Genomic DNA, 6,000 nt, shown 5'->3' on the forward strand with positions numbered 1-6,000 from the left:
CTGCCTCCAGGCTCGTGTGGGACTCCTGCAGGCCTTGTCCACCCGACTCCAGGCAGGTGGCCCTGAGAGGCCCAGGAGTCTCTACGCCCGGGCGTGAGCCCTTAGGACAGGCACTCGCTGACCCTCTCTGCCCCCTGAGTCCAGCCTGGCAGACAGCGGGTATGAAAAGTGGGAGCTGAGCGGAAGGGGATGAGAGCTGTTCCCACGGGTCACCCACCTGGCCTCGGCCATTACGGAGGGGCAGGGACCGCCCTGACTGACCTGGGGGGCAGGGACAGACTCTGCGTTGTGAGGCGGTGGGGGACAAGGGGACTCCCCAGGAGCCCAGGCAGCACCTTGTCACCCTGGCCAGGGCGGAAAGGCCCCAGGGCCCGGCGGTGTGCGCTAAGGGGCATCAGCTCCAGGCCGGGACCACGGAGGGCAGCGGTGGAGGTCCCGGAGCAGGCGGCTGCAGCTGCGATTCCAGAGGGAGGTGCCACCAGGGCCCCGGGGACCCCGGCTGCAGCGCCTGGCTCCCCGCACTCCTCAGAGCCCGTCTGCGCGGGGCCTCCCGGAAGCCTGGTACCATGCGTCTCGGCACACGCCTGGTGGGCGACGTGACCACGTCACAAGGCCGATCCCGGCCGCGGCCACGGTGTGGGCCTGGCCGGTGCGCATGTGCCGGGCTGCGGTGGGGTGCGTCCTGCACACTGGGCTCTGTCATCCCAGGAATGTCTTTGATCAGGAGTTTCTGCCACGGGGAGGCAAGCCCAGGGCCACTAATCCGTTCCCACAGTCCCGGCGGCCTGCCCCCAGCCCTGAGCCACGCAGACAATAGCCAGGGGACACGGGGCGGGGGGGAGGGCGGCTCCGGGCACAGGCCTTGAGGCCCACATCCGGGGGCACTGTCACCTCACTCACGAGGAGGGTGGGGGAGAGGACCACGGCCTTGAGCCTCTCAAAGACGACAGCGTCCATTAACCCTTTCCAACCTCCGCTGAGGCAGCTGACGAACCCCTCCACGGCAGTCTCCTGCATGCAGAGTGGTCTGCCCCGGGGACCCCTGCGCTCGGGACCCCACGATGGGGCGGTTCCCTTCCCCAGAGCACCAGAGGATGGCCGCTCACATTCAGAGCACCGACTGGGCACCAGGCCTGCGTTAAGTGTCAAACACAGTTTCTCCCTAAATCTGGGAATGTCCCGGGGTAGGTGACAGGCAGGGGACACCGGCGAGGGGGCCCCCTGGCGCCCACGTTCATACAAGGGTGATTGTCCCCATCTTCCAGGTCAAGGGGTGGCAGGCTTTTCCGCAAGGGCCAGACAGCGAGCATTTTGAGCCAGAGTGCGCACGCGGGGCCCTGGCTGGCCGGGAGGCCCAGGGGCGAGGTTGGGTCCGCCCAAGTCCAAGGCTTCAGGCCAGCAGTCCCTACAGTCGGGGCAGGGTCCTGACCTGCTGGCCTGGAGAGGAGCAGCCAGGCACGCTGGCAGAGGACATCTGAAGTGACCAGTCTTGCTTGGTCTTAAAGAGAAAGCTCTCACGCGTGGACATACGCATGTTAAAAACACACATTTTAGGGGTGTGGACCTCAGCTCTACAGCTCAGGCGTGTGGCTTCCCCGCTCTGCACCCCGATTTTCTCACCTGTAAAATGGGGAGAATCGCGCCTACAAGGAGGGAAGCTCGGGGGAGGCGGGGCGTCCTCGCCCATCGGCGTATCCTGGGTATCTGTGACGACACCCAGCACAGAACGGGGGGCTCAGCACACCTCTGCTCCGCGAATGGCTCTTGGGGTCTCGTGAGGACTGAATGGCTTGATGTGTCTGAAGCACATAGCACAGCGCCTGGCGCAGTGCCAATCGGGGAACGTCCTTCTCCTCTCTCCTCGTCATTCTGGAAGGGGACCCCAAAACGCCCGGGTGTCTCTGCAGGTGGTGGCCTCAAGGCCACATTTATTGCCCTCTTCTGGCTCACAGAGTGGGCAGTTTGTGGTCTCCTGCTGGCACCAACACCCTTCCTCCTCCTGGTGTTGACGGCACCCGGACTTTGCTCTGGGAGAGCACCCATTCTCAGCCCCTATGTCTTGGGTGGCACTGACCCCATCCCCAGCTCCAGGACAGGAGCTGGGGGGCTCAAGGCCATTAGGGTGACGGGATGCAAGGTAGGGTGTGAAATCAAACAGCTACCGAGACCGGGGGATATTTCCTGGGCCTTCTGTTAAGGAGAGCACCCCTCTTTCTTCCCCCAGGACCCCGTCCAACGCCGCTGTGGACCACAGAGGCAGCCTGGCCATGAGGCCGGTCCCACAGGAGAGCGGACACGGTGGCGGAGCCCCGGGATCAAGCCTCTCCTGAAGTCACACCCCTTTGGTTCCAGAGGCAATCACTGTTCCCATTGTTTTAAGTCAGTTTGATGTGGACTTTCATTCATTTGGTTTTCAGAGATTCTTAACTGTCACAGTGTTTGTGAGTTTTCTGTGTTTCCTAGATTCCGTCCATACTGCTGATGTCAACAGTGGGGGCTGAGCCCTCGCAGGGGACGGATCTGAGGCAGCGTTGGCTGGCTCACCGCCTCGGCCCTGGGTAGAGACAGCGGAGACCCCAGGAGGCAAGCCGATGGGGCTCCTGCGCCTTGAGCTGTCAGCGTCTTGCTGGGGTATGGGCACCACCTGCCACCTGCTCCTCAGAGTAGCCAATTCCAGGGAGCAGAGGCCGATCCCTTGGGGACGTCCCCTGTCAGGCCGGGAAGGGTGTGGACTGCACGTGTGTCCACTGCGCTCACTCTGCCGGCGGGCGAACCACGGTCCACACGGGGAAAGGGACCTCGCATCGGGGCCTGCCGTCACACACGACCACAGACTGGGTGGCCTGGAACAATGGAGGTTTATTCTCTCACAGCGCCGGAGGCTGGAAGTCTGAAATCAAGGTGTGCACAGGGCCGCTCGCGGCGGCCGGGGGCGCTCGCTCCTGGTGCTCCCCGGCTCGGAGCTGCACCCGCCCTCTCCGCGAGGCCGTCTTTCCTCCGCGGGTCTGTCTGCCCGCGGCGCCCTCCCCGCCTGTGTCTCCTCTTCAAGGTCACAGTCACAGCCCTCACTTACACCCGAACCCCATCTGCAAAGGCTCGTTTCCAAGCACGGTCACATTCCCAGGTCCGGGGAGCTTCAGCCTGTCGTTTAGGGGGATGCAATTCAACCCACGACAGATGTGTCTGAGCTCTCAAGGCTGGGAGCAGGTCCGACCAGCGCCCATCGCCGCAGGGGCACACCCCCAACGGCAACAGCAGACCTTCCTGATGTCCCTTCCGGAAGGACGGGAATGGCCCCGCGCTAAGTCCTCAGCCCCACGGACGCTGCGGGCTGGGCACCCCCCGGCGCGTCACACTCTGGAGCGGAAGGAAGGAGCATCGTGCTCAGGCACTGCCCAGGGCAGAGCCTCCAGCCCCCACGACCCAGGCCCCGGCAGGCCTGGGAAGGGGCACCAGGGAGTCATGGCCCGGTCACTGTCCTCACGGAGACCCCCAGGGACAGGGATGGCAAGGGCCTCAATGCGAGGAGTTTCATCAGCCACAAAGAGTCATGGAAGAGCCCACGAGCAAGGAGAGACTTTCTTTCTAAAAGGGTAAGCCTCAGCGGAGCCACTGAGTCACATGGACTTGGGGCTCAGACAAGCCACGGAACCCTGCAGGGCCCGGCCCCTCGACAACAGGACTCTCACGTCCCGTGCGACTTTAACAAAGGACCCGTCTTCTCTGGTCAGTCTCGCCGGTTCAGTGACTCGGTCTCCTGGGCTGCAGACCGGTTTCCCACTTCATGCATTAAGGACCTGAGTGACTGTGGGACTCAGGGTGACCGCGCCTGTTAATCATCGGGGAGAGTGGAAGGGGCGTTCTCCATGGTGCTGGGGTCGGATGGAAGCTCACAAAGCTAGGAGTGTGGCGGCCACCTCCCCCAAGAAGCCGTCCCTTCCCCCCTTCCCATGCCCTTACTCCCCAGGCAGAGCGAAACACCCTGGCTCCAGACTCCCCAAGTGCCACAGGCATCCCTCGGTGAACCCCGCCCACAGGGCCTGGGGCAGCTGCCTTTCTCACAGCGGCCTTTCTCACAGCGGCCGGCGCGGGTCCTTGTCCTTGATCCACCTGTCTTTGTCCCAATGCGCTAGACGTAAGGCTGGTTACGGAGACAGGCTGCAAATCACCAGGGAAAGAGGCTCCCTGCGGCCCAGAGCCGTGTGAGCCGACCGCGCGCCGCTGTGCTTGGCCAAGCCTGAGGGCCACCACTTGCTGTGACCACTGGCATGTCACTCAACTCGACTGGGCACCTGTGCCTCCACCTGGAAGCAGCGGGAGCGGCAGCCTCGCAGGGTCAGCGGACGACTCGGGGACCCGAGGAAGGCGAGGCTGGCCGCCCGCGGCCACTCGCTAAGTCGTCCGGACCCAGCGCTGCCCCGAATCTCTTCGTTTTTCCTTGCCACTGGGTGGAGAACACCGGGGTGAACACAGATGAGTACCGCGTGAGCCGTGGTCCTCTCTGAGGACAGCGCCGTGGCCTGCGGCGGGGCACTTCTCTGCGGCCCTCGAGGTGCCTCTGAGGGTGTTCCAGGCGCTCGGGTTAGGCGGAGGGGCGATTAACCTGCCTACTACCGAGCTAGGGAAAGAAAATGAACTGCACCTTCAAATGAGGTGACTTTCTTCTCTCCCAAGTCCCAAGGTACCAGTCTGTCCAGGTGGCCAGACCGGGTGGCTGTGACGGCCACGCTTCCTGTTGTGAACCCGACTCCGGCACTCCAAAATGTGGCTCATTTGGAGCTGGGGTCTTTAAAGAGGTGACCAAGGTAAGATGAGGTGGGCCCTCGTCCCACAGGGCTGGTGTCCTCAGAAGAGGAGGAGATGGGGACAACGGCCATGTGGGGACCCGGGGAGGGGATGGCCATCCGCGTGCCCAGGAGAGGCCTCGGGAGGAACCGCCCGCCCGCGCCCGGCTCTGGGACTCCAGCCTCCAGACTGGGAGGCAATAGGTGGCCGTGGCACGCGTCATGCCCCCCCGGCTGACCAATTAAGTGGCATGAAATACGCCAGGGGGTTCCGGCAGGAAGGAGGGCGCAGGCCAAAGCCTTGGGAAAACTACAAACTCACCAGAAAGGGACAAGATCCAACCCGAACTCAAGGCCCATCTGGACAAAGGTTAATATCCGAGAGAGCCGGGCGGACAGCATGGGATCGGAGGGGAGGGGGCCAGGGCGAGCAGGGTACCACGGCCTGCCCACAGTGGAAACCCGCCCCAGAGGGCCTCGAACCGGACGTCAGGAGCTCGTCACGCGCAGCCGGGACACCACGTGGCTCGACGGTGTCCTCGCAGCCAGGTTCTCTCTAGCTGTCTCTCCGCCCTACCCAGAGGTGGCCACGTCTGGAGCTGGGGCGCAGCTGCCTTTGTAATTCCAAGTGTCACATCCCCATGGGACAACTCCCCACACAGACGCCATCTCTCTGCGGAGTGGTGTAAGCCTGGTCAGAAGCCCAGGAGCCGCCCACTGCGGTCGGCGTCGAGCGCCTGGCAAGGGGCTCCGCTCCTGCTGGAATCGAGGTCTGGGGTGACCAATGGTTCCTGGAAACTGGGTCTAGGAGGCAGGCGGCCAGGCACAGGTCAAGTTCAGTGCCCGGGGACCCTGAAGACGATGAGGCAGCCCGGCCCCCTATGACAGGAGAGGAAGTGGCTGCACCACCTGGTGTGGGAGAGGCGGGGAGGTGGGGGGGCAGCGGCAGGCGGGATTAACCGCTGCCAGGCGGCACGGCCGGGCCGCAGGAACGGACGCCTTGCAGAGCGCGGCGGCACCAGCTCCCGCAGCGACGGTTCCTGCGCTCGCCGATGAAACGTGCGGCCGGGGGCCTGCAGCGTGGCAGCCACGCGCGCCCGCCCCTGGCCACGCGCGCCCTCCCCTGGCCACGCGCGCCCTCCCCTGCGCCCAGACCTCCCGCCCCGCACCAGGAGGGACTGGCTGGATGTCGCGCTATAAATGGTTCCAGACGGCC

The sequence above is a fragment of the Rousettus aegyptiacus genome, unplaced genomic scaffold (assembly GCF_014176215.1).
Source record: "Rousettus aegyptiacus isolate mRouAeg1 unplaced genomic scaffold, mRouAeg1.p scaffold_m13_p_5, whole genome shotgun sequence".
Taxonomy (NCBI): Eukaryota; Metazoa; Chordata; class Mammalia; order Chiroptera; family Pteropodidae; genus Rousettus; species Rousettus aegyptiacus.